The following is a 12,588-nucleotide window of genomic DNA, read 5'->3' as shown; positions in this document are numbered from 1 at the left end:
GATAGAACGAATAGAAAAAAAAATGTAAAAAACGCTAGAAAAGCCAAAGGGGGCGTAGCTCAATGGCAGAGCATTCGACTGCAGATCGAGAGGTCTTCAGTTCAAATCCAGGTGCCCCCTCTACCCCTTTGCCCAGAAAAGGGAAGCCGGCGAACGTGTTTGCGGATTCTCTCCAATGTGTTTAAAGAGATAGTACAAATAGAAAAAAAAAATGTAAACAACAACAGAAAAGCCAAAGGGGGCATAGCTCAGTGGCAGAGCATTCGACTGCAAATTGAGACATCTTTGGTTCAAATCCAAATTCCCCCTCTACCTTTTGCCCAGAAAAGGGAAGCCGGCGAACTTGTTTGCCGATTCTCTCCTATGTGTTTAAAGAGATAGAACGAATAGAAAAAAAAAATGTAAAAAACGCCTGAAAAGCCAAAGGGGGCATAGCTTAGTGGCAGAGCATTCGACTGCAGATCGAGAGGTCTTCGGTTCAAATCCGGGTGCCCTCTCTACCTTTTGCCCAGAAAAGGGAAGCCGGCGAACGTGTTTGCCGATTCTCTCCGATGTGTTTAAAGAGATAGAACCGATAGAAAAAAAATGTAAACAACTACAGAAAAGCCAAAGGGGGCATAGCTCAGTGGCAGAGCATTCGACTGCAAATTGAGACGTCTTTGGTTCAAATCCAAATTCCCCCTCTACCTTTTGCCCAGAAAAGGGAAGCCAGCGAACGTGTTTGCCGATTCTCTCCGATGTGTTTAAAGAGATAGAACGAATAGAAAAAAAATGAAAAAAAACCCAGGAAAGCCAAAGGGGGCATAGCTCAGGGGCAGAGCATTCGACTGCAAATTGGAGGTCTTCGGTTCAAATCCGGGTGCCCCCTCTACCTTTTGCCCAGAAAAGGGAAGCCGGCGAACGTGTTTGCCGATTCTCTCCGATGTGTTTAAAGAGATAGAACGGATAGGAAAAAAAAATGTAAACAACGACAGAAAAGCCAAAGGGGGCATAGCTCAGTGGCAGAGCATTCGACTGCAAATTGAGACGTCTTTGGTTCAAATCCAAATTCCCCCTCTACCTTTTGCCCAGAAAAGGGAAGCCGGCGAACGTGTTTGCCGATTCTCTCTGATGTGTTTAAAGAGATAGAACCAATAGAAAAAAAATGAAAAAAACCCAGAAAAGCCGAAGGGGGCATATCTCAGTGGCAGAGCATTCGACTGCAGATCGAGAGGTCTTCGGTTCAAATCCGGGTGCCCTCTCTACCTTTTGCCCAGAAAAGGGAAGCCGGAGAACGTGTTTGCCGATTCTCTCCGATGTGTTTAAAGAGCTAGAACGAATAGAAAAAAAAAATGTTAAAAATGCCAGAAAAACTAAAGGGGGAATAGCTCAGTGGCAGAGCATTCGAATGCAGATCGAGAGGTCTTCGGTTCAAATCTGGGTGCCCCCTCTACCATTCGCCCAGAAAAGGGAAGCCGGCGAATGGGTTTGCCGATTCTCTCCCATGTGTTTAAAGAGTTAGAACGAACATAAAAAAAAATGTAAAAAACGCCAGAAAAGCCAAAGGGGGCATAGCTCAGTGGCAGAGCATTCGACTGCAGATCAAGAGGTCTTCGGATCAAATCCAGGTGCCCCCTCTACCTTTTGCCCAGAAAAGGGAAGCCGGCGAACGTGTTTGCCGATTCTCTCCGATGTGTTTAAAGAGATAGTACGAATAGAAAAAAAAATGTAAAAAACGCTAGAAAAGCCAAAGGGGGCATAGCTCAGTGGCAGAGCAATTCGACTGCAAATCGAGAGGTCTTCTGTTCAAATCCGGGTGCCCTCTCTACATTTTGCCCAGAAAAGGGAAGCCGGCGAAAATGTTTGCCGATTCTCTCCGATGTGTTTAAAGAGATAGAACGAAAAGAAAAAAAAAATGTAAAAAACACCAGAAACTCCAAAGGGGGCATAGCTCAGTGGCAGAGCATTCGACTGCAGATCGCGAGGTCTTCTGTTCAAATCCGGGTGCCCCCTCTACCCTTCGCCAAGAAAAAGGAAGCCGGCAAACGTGTTTGCCGATTCTCTCCGATGTGTTTAAAGAGATAGAAGGAATAGAAAAAAAAATGTAAAAAACGCTAGAAAAGCCAAAGGGGAATAGCTTAGTGGCAGAGAATTCGACTGCCGATCGAGAGGTCTTCGGTTCATATCTGGGTACCCTCTCTACCCTTTACCCAGAAAAGGGAAGCCGGCGAACGTGTTTGCCGATTCTCTCCGATGTGTTTAAAGAGATAGAATGAATAGAAAAAAAAATGTAAAAAATGTAAACAACGACAGAAAAGCCAAAGGGGGCATAGCTCAGTGGCAGAGCGTTCGACTGCAGATCGAGAGGTCTTCTGTTCAAATCCGGGAGCCCTCTCCACATTTTGGCCAGAAAAGGGAAGCCGGCGAACGTGTTTGCCGATTCTCTCCGATGTGTTTAAAGAGATAGAACGAATAGAAAAAAAAAATGTAAAAAACGCCAGAAAAAACAAATGGGGCATAGCTCAGTGGTAGAGCGTTCGACTGCAGATCGAGAGGTCTTCGGTTCAAATCCCCTTCTACCTTTTGCTCAGAAAAGGGAAGCCGGCGAACGTGTTTGCCGATTCTCTCCGATGTTTTTAAAGAGATAGAATGGATAGAAAAAAAAAATGTAAACAACGACAATAAAGCCAAAGGGGGCATAGCTAAGTGGCAGAGCATTCGACTGATGATCGAGAGGTCTTCGGTTCAAATCCGGGTGCCCTCTCTACCTTTTGCCCAGAAAAGGGAAGCCGGCGAACGTGTTTGCCGATTCTCTCCGATGTGTTTAAAGAGATAGAATGAATAGGAAAAAAAAATGTAAAAAACACGAGAAAAGCCTAAGGGGGCATAGCTCAGTGGCAGAGCATTCGACTGCAGATCGTAGAGGTCTTCGGTTCAAATCCAGGTGCCCCCTCTACCTTTTGCCCAGAAAAGGGAAGCCGGCGAAGGTGTTTGCCGATTCTCTCTGATGTGTTTAAAGAGATAGAATGGATAGAAAAAAAAATGTAAAAAACACCTGAAAAGCCAAAGGGGGCATAGCTCAGTGGCAGAGCATTCGACTGCAGATCGAGAGGTTTTCGGTTCAAATCCGGGTGCCCCCTCTACATTTTGCCCAGAAAAGGGAAGCCGGCGAACGTGTTTGCCGATTCTCTCCGATGTGTTTAAAGAGATAGAACAAATAGAAAAAAAATGAAAAAAAACCAAGAAAAGCCGAAGGGGGTATAGCTCAGTGGCAGAGCATTCGACTGCAGATCGAGAGGTCTTCGGTTCAAATCCGGGTGCCCCCTATATATTTTGCCAAGAAAAGGGAAGCCGGCGAACTTGTTTGCCGATTCTCTCCGATGTGTTTAAAGAGATAGAAAGAATAGAAAAAAAATGAAAAAAAAACCCAGCAAAGCCAAAGGGGGCATAGCTCAGTGGCAGAGCATTCGACTGCAGATCTAGAGGTCTTCGGTTCAAATCCGAGTGCCCTCTCTACGTTTTGCCAAGAAAAAGGAAGCCGGCGAACGTGTTTGCCGATTCTCTCCGATGTGTTTAAAGAGATAGAACGAATAGAAAAAAAAATGTAAAAAACGCCAGAAAAGCCAAAGGGGGCATAGCTCAGTGGCAGAGCATTCGACTGCAGATCGAGAGGTCTTCGGATCAAATCCAGGTGCCCCCTCTACCTTTTGCCCAGAAAAGGGAAGCCGGCGAACGTGTTTGCCGATTCTCTCCGATGTGTTTAAAGAGATAGTACGAATAGAAAAAAAAAATGTAAAAAACGCTAGAAAAGCCAAAGGGGGCAGAGCAATTCGACTGCAAATCGAGAGGTCTTCGGTTCAAATCCGGGTGCCCTCTCTACATTTTGCCCAGAAAAGGGAAGTCGGCGAAAATGTTTGCCGATTCTCTCCGATGTGTTTAAAGAGATAGAACGAAAAGAAAAAAAAAATGTAAAAAACGCCAGAAACGCCAAAGGGGGCATAGCTCAGTGGCAGAGCATTCGACTGCAGATCGAGAGGTCTTCGGTTCAAATCCAGGTGCCCCCTCTACCTTTCGCCAAGATAAAAGGAAGCCGACGAACGTATTTGCCGATTCTCTCCGATGTGTTTAAAGAGATAGAACAAATAGAAAAAAAAAATGTAAAAAACGCCAGAAAAGCCAAAGGGGGCATAGCTCAGTGGCAGAGCATTCGACTGCAGATCAAGAGGTCTTCGGTTCAAATCCGGATGCCCCCTCTACCCTTCGCCAAGAAAAAGGAAGCCGGCGAACATGTTTGACAATTCTCTCCGATGTGTTTAAAGAGATAGAAAGAGTAGAAAAAAAAGATATAAAAAACGCTAGAAAAGCCAAAGGGGGTATAGTTTAGTGGCAGAGAATTCGACTGCCGAGCGAGAGGTCTTCGGTTCATATCTGGGTACCCTCTCTACCCTTTGCCCAGAAAAGGGAACCCGGCGAACATGTTTGCCGATTCTCTCCGATGTGTTTAAAGAGATAGAATGAATAGAAAAAAAAAATGTAAACAACAACAGAAAAGCCAAAGGGGGCATAGCTCAGTGGCAGAACATTCGACTGCAGATCGAGAGGTCTTCTGTTCAAATCCGGGTGCCCCCTCCACATTTTGGCCAGAAAAGGGAAGCCGGCGAACGTGTTTGCCGATTCTCTCCGATGTGTTTAAAGAGATAGAACGAATAGAAAAAAAAAATGTAAAAAACGCCAGAAAAAACAAATGGGGCATAGCTCAGTGGTAGAGCGTTCGACTGCAGATCGAGAGGTCTTCGGAACAAATCCAGGTGCCCCCTCTACCTTTTGCCCAGAAAAGGGAAGCCGGCGAACGTGTTTGCCGAATCTCTCCAATGTGTTTAAAGAGATAGTACGAATAGAAAAAAAAAATGTAAAAAACGCTAGAAAAGCCAAAAGGGGCATAGCTCAGTGGCAGAGCAATTCGACTGCAGATCGAGAGGTCTTCGGTTCAAATCCGGGTGCCCCCTCTACCTTTTGCCCAGAAAAGGGAAGCCGGCGAACGTGTTTGCCGATTCTCTCCGATGTGTTTAAAGAGCTAGAACGAATAGAAAAAAAAATGTAAAAAACGCCCGAAAAACTAAAGGGGGCATAGCTCAATGGCAGAGCATTCGACTGCAGATCGAGAGGTCTTCGGTTCAAATCCTGGAGCCCCCACTACCTTTTGCCCAGAAAAGGGAAGCCGGCGAACGTGTTTGCCGATTCACTCTGATGTGTTTAAAGAGATAGAACGAATAAAAAAAAAAGAAAAAAACCCAGAAAAGCCAAAGGGGGCATAGCTCAGTGGCAGAGCATTCGACTGCAGATCGAGAGGTCTTCGGTTCAAATCCGGGTGCCCCCTCTACCTTTTGCCCAGAAAAGGGAAGCCGGCGAACGTGTTTGCCGATTCTCTCCGATGTGTTTAAAGAGCTAGAACGAATAGAAAAAAAAAATGTAAAAAACGCCAGAAAAACTAAAGGGGGCATAGCTCAGTGGCAGAGCATTCGACTGCAGATCGAGAGGTGTTCGGTTCAAATCCGGGTGCCCCCTCTACCTTTTGCCCAGAAAAGGGAAGCCGGCGAACGTGTTTGCCGATTCTCTCTGATGTGTTTAAAGAGATAGAACGAATAGAAAAAAAAAGAAAAAAACCCAGAAAAGCCTAAGGGGGCATAGCTCAGTGGCAGAGCATTCGACTGCAGATCGAGAGGTCTTCGGTTCAAATCCGGTTGCCCCCTCTACCTTTTGCCCAGAAAAGGGAAGCCGGCGAACGTGTTTGCCGATTCTCTATGATGTGTTTAAAGAGATAGTACGAATAGAAAAAAAAAGAAAAAAACCCAGAAAAGCCAAAGGGGGCATAGCTCAGTGGCAGAGCATTCAACTGCAGATTGAGAGGTCTTCGGTTCAAATCCGGGTGCCCCCTCTACCCTTTGCCAAGAAAAATGAAGCCGGCGAACGTGTTTTTCGATTCTCTCCGATGTGTTTAAAGAGATAGAACGAATAGAAAAAAAAAATGTAAAAAAACGCCTGAAAAACCAAAGGGGGCATAGCTCAGTGGCAGAGCATTCGACTGCAGATCGAGAGGTCTTCGGTTCAAATCCGGGTGCCCCCTCGACCTTTTGCCCAGAAAAGGGAAGCCGGCGAACGTGTTTGCCGATTCTCTCCGATGTGTTTAAAGAGATAGAACGAATAGAAAAAAAAAATGTAAAAAACGACAGAAAAGCCAAAGGGGGCATAGCTCAGTGGCAGAGCATTCGACTGCAGATCGAGAGGTCTTCGGTTCAAATCCAGGTGCCCCCTCTACCTTTTGCCCAGAAAAGGGAAGCCGGCGAACGTGTTTGCCGATTCTCTCCGATGTGTTTAAAGAGATAGTACGAATAGAAAAAAAAAATGTAAAAAACGCCAGAAAAGCCAAAGGGGGCATAGCTCAGTGGCAGAGCATTCGACTGCTGAATCGAGAGGTCTTCGGTTCAAATCCGGGTGCCCCCTCTACATTCTGCCCAGAAAAGGGAAGCCGGCGAACGTGTTTGCCGATTATCTCCGATGTGTTTAAATAGATAGAACAAATAGAAAAAAAATGAAAAAAAAACAAGAAAAGTAGAAGGGGCTATAGCTCAGTGGCAGAGCATTCGACTGCAGATCGAGAGGTCTTCGGTTCAAATCCGGGTGCCCCCTCTACCTTTTGCCCAGAAAAGGGAAGCCGGCGAACGTGTTTGCCGATTCTCTCTGATGTGTTTAAAGAGATAGAACGAATAGAAAAAAAAAGAAAAAAACCCAGAAAAGCCTAAGGGGGCATAGCTCAGTGGCAGAGCATTCGACTGCAGATCGAGAGGTCTTCGGTTCAAATCCGGTTGCCCCCTCTACCTTTTGCCCAGAAAAGGGAAGCCGGCGAACGTGTTTGCCGATTCTCTATGATGTGTTTAAAGAGATAGTACGAATAGAAAAAAAAAGAAAAAAACCCAGAAAAGCCAAAGGGGGCATAGCTCAGTGGCAGAGCATTGAACTGCAGATCGAGAGGTCTTCGGTTCAAATCCGGGTGCCCCCTCTACATTTTGCCCAGAAAAGGGAAGCCGGCGAACGTGTTTGCCGATTCTCTCCGATGTGTTTAAAGAGCTAGACCGAATAGAAAAAAAAAATGTAAAAAACGCCAGAAAAGCTAAAGGGGGCATAGCTCAGTGGCAGAGCATTCGACTGCAGATCGAGAGGTCTTCGGTTCAAATCCGCGTGCCCCCTCTACTTTTTGCCAAGAAAAAGGAAGCCGGCGAACGTGTTTGCCGATTCTCTATGATGTGTTTAAAGAGGTAGAACGAATAGAAAAAAAAATGTAAAAAACACTAGAAAGGCCAGAGGGGGCATAGCTCAGTGGCAGAGCATTCGACTGCAGATCGAGAGGTCTTCGGTTCAAATCCGGGTGCCCTCTCGACCTTTTGCCCAGAAAAGGGAAGCCGGCGAACGTGTTTGCCGATTCTCTCCGATGTGTTTAAAGAGATAGGACGAATAGAAAAAAAAAATGTAAAAAACGCCAGAAAAGCCAAAGGGGGCATAGCTCAGTGGCAGAGCATTCGACTGCAGATCGAGAGGTCTTCGGTTCAAATCCAGGTGCCCCCTCTACCCTTTGCCCAGAAAAGGGAAGCCGGCGAACGTGTTTGCCGATTCTCTCTGATGTGTTTAAAGAAATAGAACGAATAGAAAAAAAAATGTAAAAAACACTAGAAAGGCCAGAGGGGGCATAGCTCAGTGGCAGAGCATTCGACTGTAGATCGAGAGGTCTTCGGTTCAAATCCAGGTGCCCCCTCTACCTTTTGCCCAGAAAAGGGAAGCCGGCGAACGTGTTTGCCGATTCTCTCCGATGTGTTTAAAGAGCTAGAACGAATAGAAAAAAAAAATGTAAAAAACGCCGGAAAAACTAAAGGGGGCATAGCTCAGTGGCAGAGCATTCGACTGCAGATCGAGAGGTCTTCGGTTCAAATCCGGGTGCCCCCTCTACCTTTTGCCCAGAAAAGGGAAGCCGGCGAACGTGTTTGCCGATTCTCTCCGATGTGTTTAAAGAGCTAGACCGAATAGAAAAAAAAAATGTAAAAAACGTCAGAAAAGCTAAAGGGGGCATAGCTCAGTGGCAGAGCATTCGACTGCAGATCGAGAGGTCTTCGGTTCAAATCCAGGTGCCCCCTCTACCTTTTGCCCAGAAAAGGGAAGCCGGCGAACGTGTTTGCCGATTCTCTCCGATGTGTTTAAAGAGATAGTACGAATAGAAAAAAAAAATGTAAAAAACGCCAGAAAAGCCAAAGGGGGCATAGCTCAGTGGCAGAGCATTCGACTGCTGAATCGAGAGGTCTTCGGTTCAAATCCGGGTGCCCCCTCTACATTCTGCCCAGAAAAGGGAAGCCGGCCAACGTGTTTGCCGATTCTCTCCGATGTGTTTAAATAGATAGAACAAATAGAAAAAAAATGAAAAAAAAACAAGAAAAGCAGAAGGGGCTATAGCTCAGTGGCAGAGCATTCGACTGCAGATCGAGAGGTCTTCGGTTCAAATCCGGGTGCCCCCTCTACCTTTTGCCCAGAAAAGGGAAGCCGGCGAACGTGTTTGCCGATTCTCTCTGATGTGTTTAAAGAGATAGAACGAATAGAAAAAAAAAGAAAAAAACCCAGAAAAGCCTAAGGAGGCATAGCTCAGTGGCAGAGCATTCGACTGCAGATCGAGAGGTCTTCGGTTCAAATCCGGGTGCCCCCTCTACCTTTTGCCCAGAAAAGGGAAGCCGGCGAACGTGTTTGCCGATTCTCTATGATGTGTTTAAAGAGATAGTACGAATAGAAAAAAAAAGAAAAAAACCCAGAAAAGCCAAAGGGGGCATAGCTCAGTGGCAGAGCATTGAACTGCAGATCGAGAGGTCTTCGGTTCAAATCCGGGTGCCCCCTCTACATTTTGCCCAGAAAAGGGAAGCCGGCGAACGTGTTTGCCGATTCTCTCCGATGTGTTTAAAGAGCTAGACCGAATAGAAAAAAAAAATGTAAAAAACGCCAGAAAAGCTAAAGGGGGCATAGCTCAGTGGCAGAGCATTCGACTGCAGATCGAGAGGTCTTCGGTTCAAATCCGCGTGCCCCCTCTACTTTTTGCCAAGAAAAAGGAAGCCGGCGAACGTGTTTGCCGATTCTCTCTGATGTGTTTAAAGAGGTAGAACGAATAGAAAAAAAAATGTAAAAAACACTAGAAAGGCCAGAGGGGGCATAGCTCAGTGGCAGAGCATTCGACTGCAGATCGAGAGGTCTTCGGTTCAAATCCGGGTGCCCTCTCGACCTTTTGCCCAGAAAAGGGAAGCCGGCGAACGTGTTTGCCGATTCTCTCCGATGTGTTTAAAGAGATAGGACGAATAGAAAAAAAAAATGTAAAAAACGCCAGAAAAGCCAAAGGGGGCATAGCTCAGTGGCAGAGCATTCGACTGCAGATCGAGAGGTCTTCGGTTCAAATCCGGGTGCCCCCTCTACCCTTTGCCCAGAAAAAGGAAGCCGGCGTACGTGTTTGCCGATTCTCTCTGATGTGTTTAAAGAGATAGAACGAATAGAAAAAAAAATGTAAAAAACACTAGAAAGGCCAGAGGGGGCATAGCTCAGTGGCAGAGCATTCGACTGTAGATCGAGAGGTCTTCGGTTCAAATCCAGGTGCCCCCTCTACCTTTTGCCCAGAAAAGGGAAGCCGGCGAACGTGTTTGCCGATTCTCTCCGATGTGTTTAAAGAGCTAGAACGAATAGAAAAAAAAAATGTAAAAAACGCCAGAAAAACTAAAGGGGGCATAGCTCAGTGGCAGAGCATTCGACTGCAGATCGAGAGGTCTTCGGTTCAAATCCGGGTGCCCCCTCTACCTTTTGCCCAGAAAAGGGAAGCCGGCGAACGTGTTTGCCGATTCTCTCCGATGTGTTTAAAGAGCTAGACCGAATAGAAAAAAAAAATGTAAAAAACATCAGAAAAGCTAAAGGGGGCATAGCTCAGTGGCAGAGCATTCGACTGCAGATCGAGACGTCTTCGGTTCAAATCCGCGTGCCCCCTCTACATTTTGCCCAGAAAAGGGAAGCCGGCGAACGTGTTTTCCGATTCCCTCAGATGTGTTTAAAGAGATAGAACGAATAGAAAAAAAAAATGTAAAAAAACCAAGAAAAGCCAAAGGGGGCATAGCTCAGTGGCAGAGCATTCGACTGCAGATCGAGAGGTCTTCGGTTCAAATCCGGGTGCCCCCTCTACCTTTTGCCCAGAAAAGGGAAGCCGGCGAACGTGTTTGCCGATTCTCTCCGATGTGTTTAAAGAGCTAGAACGAATAGAAAAAAAAAATGTAAAAAACGCCAGAAAAACTAAAGGGGGCATAGCTCTGTGGCAGAGCATTCGACTGCAGATCGAGAGGTGTTCGGTTCAAATCCGGGTGCCCCCTCTACCTTTTGCCCAGAAAAGGGAAGCCGGCGAACGTGTTTGCCGATTCTCTCTGTGTTTAAAGAGATAGAACGAATAGAAAAAAAAAGAAAAAAACCCAGAAAAGCCTAAGGGGGCATAGCTCAGTGGCAGAGCGTTCAACTGCAGATCGAGAGGTCTTCGGTTCAAATCCGGGTGCCCCCTCTACATTTTGCCCAGAAAAGGGAAGCCGGCGAACGTGTTTTCCGATTCCCTCCGATGTGTTTAAAGAGATAGAACGAATAGAAAAAAAAAATGTAAAAAACGCCTGAAAAGCCAAAGGGGGCATAGCTCAGTGGCAGAGCATTCGACTGCAGATCGAGAGGTCTTCGGTTCAAATCCGGGTGCCCCCTCTACCTTTTGCCCAGAAAAGGGAAGCCGGCGAACGTGTTTGCCGATTCTCTCCGATGTGTTTAAAGAGCTAGAACGAATAGAAAAAAAAAATGTAAAAAACGCCAGAAAAACTAAAGGAGGCATAGCTCAGTGGCAGAGCATTCGACTGCAGATCGAGAAGTCTTCGGTTCAAATCCGGGAGCCCCCTCTACCTTTTGCCCAGAAAAGGGAAGCCGGCGAACGTGTTTGCCGATTCTCTCCGATGTGTTTAAAGAGATAGAACGAATAGAAAAAAAAATGTAAAAAACGCCAGGAAAGCCTAAGGGGGCATAGCTCAGTGGCAGAGCATTCGACTGCAGATCGAGAGGTCTTCGGTTCAAATCCGGGTGCCCCCTCTACCTTTTGCCCAGAAAAGTGAAGCCGGCGAACGTGTTTGCCGATTCTCTCTGATATGTTTAAAGAGATAGAACGAATAGAAAAAAAAAGAATAAAACCCAGAAAAGCCAAAGGGGGCATAGCTCAGTGGCAGAGCATTCAACTGCAGATCGAGAGGTCTTCGGTTCAAATCCGGGTGCCCCCTCTACTTTTTGCCAAGAAAAAGGAAGCTGGCGAACGTGTTTTCCGATTCTCTCCGATGTGTTAAAAGAGATAGAACGAATAGAGAAAAAAAATGTAAAAAACGCCTGAAAAACCAAAGGGGGCATAGCTCAGTGGCAGAGCATTCGACTGCAGATCGAGAGGTCTTCGGTTCAAATCCGGGTACCCCCTCTACATTTTGCCCAGAAAAGGGAAGCCGGCGAACGTGTTTGCCGATTCTCTCCGATGTGTTTAAAGAGATAGAACGAATAGAAAAAAAAATGTAAAAAATGCCAGAAAAGAATAAGGGGGCATAGCTCAGTGGCAGAGCATTCGACTGCAGATCGAGAGGTCTTCGGTTCAAATCCGGGTGCCCCCTCTACCTTTTGCCCAGAAAAGGGAAGCCGGCGAACGTGTTTGCCGATTCTCTCCGATGTGTTTAAAGAGATAGAACGAATAGAAAAAAAAAATGTAAAAAACGCCAGAAAAACTAAAGGGGGCATAGCTCAGTGGCAGAGCATTCGACTGCAGATCGAGAGGTCTTCGGATCAAATCCGGGAGCCCCCTCTACCTTTTGCCCAGAAAATGGAAGCCGGCGAACGTGTTTGCCGAATCTCTCTGATGTGTTTAAAGAGATAGAACGACTAGAAAAAAAAAGAAAAAAACCCAGAAAAGCCAAAGGGGGCATAGCTCAGTGGCAGAGCATTCAACTGCAGATCAAGAGGTCTTCGGTTCAAATCAGGGTGCCCCCTCTACATTTTACCCAGAAAAGGGAAGACGGCGAACGTGTTTGCCGATTCTCTCCGATGTGTTTAAAGAGATAGAACGAATAGAAAAAAAAAATGTAAAAAACGCCAGAAAGGAATAAGGGGGCATAGCTCAGTGGCAGAGCATTCAACTGCAGATCGAGAGGTCTTCGGTTCAAATCCGGGTGCCCCCTCTACCTTTTGCCCAGAAAAGGGAAGCCGGCGAACGTGTTTGCCGATTCTCTCCAATGTGTTTAAAGAGATAGAACGAATAGAAAAAAAAATGTAAAAAACGCTAGAAAAACCAAAGGGGGCATAGCTCAGTGGCAGAGCATTCGACTGCAGATCGAGAGGTCTTCGGTTCAAATCCGGGTTCCCCCTCTACCTTTTGCCCAGAAAAGGGAAGCCGGCGAACGTGTTTGCCGATTCTCTCCGATGTGTTTAAAGAGATAGAACGAATAGAAAAAAAAAATGTAAAAAATGCCTGAAAAGCCAAAGGGGGCATAG

The 12,588-nt window shown here is 46.2% G+C and overlaps 23 non-coding genes across 23 annotated transcripts; all 23 read left to right on the top strand.

Moving 5' to 3' along the window:
* Nucleotides 1–425: 425 nt before the first annotated feature.
* TRNAC-GCA (transfer RNA cysteine (anticodon GCA)) lies at nt 426–497 on the top strand. Its single transcript has one exon. It is a non-coding gene; the product is annotated as a tRNA-Cys (tRNA).
* A 2,174-nt stretch (nt 498–2,671) lies between these two features.
* On the top strand, nt 2,672–2,743 carry TRNAI-GAU (transfer RNA isoleucine (anticodon GAU)). The gene has a single exon. It is a non-coding gene; the product is annotated as a tRNA-Ile (tRNA).
* A 304-nt stretch (nt 2,744–3,047) lies between these two features.
* TRNAC-GCA (transfer RNA cysteine (anticodon GCA)) lies at nt 3,048–3,119 on the top strand. Its single transcript has one exon. It is a non-coding gene; the product is annotated as a tRNA-Cys (tRNA).
* A 114-nt stretch (nt 3,120–3,233) lies between these two features.
* Nucleotides 3,234–3,305, top strand: TRNAC-GCA (transfer RNA cysteine (anticodon GCA)). The gene has a single exon. It is a non-coding gene; the product is annotated as a tRNA-Cys (tRNA).
* A 666-nt stretch (nt 3,306–3,971) lies between these two features.
* TRNAC-GCA (transfer RNA cysteine (anticodon GCA)) lies at nt 3,972–4,043 on the top strand. The gene has a single exon. It is a non-coding gene; the product is annotated as a tRNA-Cys (tRNA).
* A 1,241-nt stretch (nt 4,044–5,284) lies between these two features.
* On the top strand, nt 5,285–5,356 carry TRNAC-GCA (transfer RNA cysteine (anticodon GCA)). The gene has a single exon. It is a non-coding gene; the product is annotated as a tRNA-Cys (tRNA).
* A 301-nt stretch (nt 5,357–5,657) lies between these two features.
* TRNAC-GCA (transfer RNA cysteine (anticodon GCA)) lies at nt 5,658–5,729 on the top strand. The gene has a single exon. It is a non-coding gene; the product is annotated as a tRNA-Cys (tRNA).
* Nucleotides 5,730–6,031: 302 nt separating this feature from the next.
* Nucleotides 6,032–6,103, top strand: TRNAC-GCA (transfer RNA cysteine (anticodon GCA)). Its single transcript has one exon. It is a non-coding gene; the product is annotated as a tRNA-Cys (tRNA).
* Nucleotides 6,104–6,219: 116 nt separating this feature from the next.
* Nucleotides 6,220–6,291, top strand: TRNAC-GCA (transfer RNA cysteine (anticodon GCA)). Its single transcript has one exon. It is a non-coding gene; the product is annotated as a tRNA-Cys (tRNA).
* A 488-nt stretch (nt 6,292–6,779) lies between these two features.
* TRNAC-GCA (transfer RNA cysteine (anticodon GCA)) lies at nt 6,780–6,851 on the top strand. The gene has a single exon. It is a non-coding gene; the product is annotated as a tRNA-Cys (tRNA).
* A 301-nt stretch (nt 6,852–7,152) lies between these two features.
* Nucleotides 7,153–7,224, top strand: TRNAC-GCA (transfer RNA cysteine (anticodon GCA)). The gene has a single exon. It is a non-coding gene; the product is annotated as a tRNA-Cys (tRNA).
* A 115-nt stretch (nt 7,225–7,339) lies between these two features.
* On the top strand, nt 7,340–7,411 carry TRNAC-GCA (transfer RNA cysteine (anticodon GCA)). The gene has a single exon. It is a non-coding gene; the product is annotated as a tRNA-Cys (tRNA).
* Nucleotides 7,412–7,527: 116 nt separating this feature from the next.
* On the top strand, nt 7,528–7,599 carry TRNAC-GCA (transfer RNA cysteine (anticodon GCA)). Its single transcript has one exon. It is a non-coding gene; the product is annotated as a tRNA-Cys (tRNA).
* Nucleotides 7,600–7,902: 303 nt separating this feature from the next.
* On the top strand, nt 7,903–7,974 carry TRNAC-GCA (transfer RNA cysteine (anticodon GCA)). Its single transcript has one exon. It is a non-coding gene; the product is annotated as a tRNA-Cys (tRNA).
* A 116-nt stretch (nt 7,975–8,090) lies between these two features.
* On the top strand, nt 8,091–8,162 carry TRNAC-GCA (transfer RNA cysteine (anticodon GCA)). Its single transcript has one exon. It is a non-coding gene; the product is annotated as a tRNA-Cys (tRNA).
* Nucleotides 8,163–9,023: 861 nt separating this feature from the next.
* TRNAC-GCA (transfer RNA cysteine (anticodon GCA)) lies at nt 9,024–9,095 on the top strand. The gene has a single exon. It is a non-coding gene; the product is annotated as a tRNA-Cys (tRNA).
* A 115-nt stretch (nt 9,096–9,210) lies between these two features.
* On the top strand, nt 9,211–9,282 carry TRNAC-GCA (transfer RNA cysteine (anticodon GCA)). The gene has a single exon. It is a non-coding gene; the product is annotated as a tRNA-Cys (tRNA).
* A 116-nt stretch (nt 9,283–9,398) lies between these two features.
* TRNAC-GCA (transfer RNA cysteine (anticodon GCA)) lies at nt 9,399–9,470 on the top strand. The gene has a single exon. It is a non-coding gene; the product is annotated as a tRNA-Cys (tRNA).
* A 303-nt stretch (nt 9,471–9,773) lies between these two features.
* Nucleotides 9,774–9,845, top strand: TRNAC-GCA (transfer RNA cysteine (anticodon GCA)). Its single transcript has one exon. It is a non-coding gene; the product is annotated as a tRNA-Cys (tRNA).
* A 304-nt stretch (nt 9,846–10,149) lies between these two features.
* On the top strand, nt 10,150–10,221 carry TRNAC-GCA (transfer RNA cysteine (anticodon GCA)). The gene has a single exon. It is a non-coding gene; the product is annotated as a tRNA-Cys (tRNA).
* A 486-nt stretch (nt 10,222–10,707) lies between these two features.
* TRNAC-GCA (transfer RNA cysteine (anticodon GCA)) lies at nt 10,708–10,779 on the top strand. The gene has a single exon. It is a non-coding gene; the product is annotated as a tRNA-Cys (tRNA).
* A 303-nt stretch (nt 10,780–11,082) lies between these two features.
* Nucleotides 11,083–11,154, top strand: TRNAC-GCA (transfer RNA cysteine (anticodon GCA)). The gene has a single exon. It is a non-coding gene; the product is annotated as a tRNA-Cys (tRNA).
* A 488-nt stretch (nt 11,155–11,642) lies between these two features.
* TRNAC-GCA (transfer RNA cysteine (anticodon GCA)) lies at nt 11,643–11,714 on the top strand. The gene has a single exon. It is a non-coding gene; the product is annotated as a tRNA-Cys (tRNA).
* The last annotated feature ends 874 nt before the right edge of the window (nt 11,715–12,588 follow it).

This window comes from Staurois parvus, unplaced genomic scaffold (assembly GCF_062004578.1).
Source record: "Staurois parvus isolate SC_StPar_1 unplaced genomic scaffold, SC_StPar_1.0 ptg000011l, whole genome shotgun sequence".
Classification (NCBI taxonomy): domain Eukaryota; kingdom Metazoa; phylum Chordata; class Amphibia; order Anura; family Ranidae; genus Staurois; species Staurois parvus.
The sequence above is the reverse complement of the archived record's forward strand: the minus strand, read 5'-3'. Positions and strand labels throughout refer to the sequence as shown.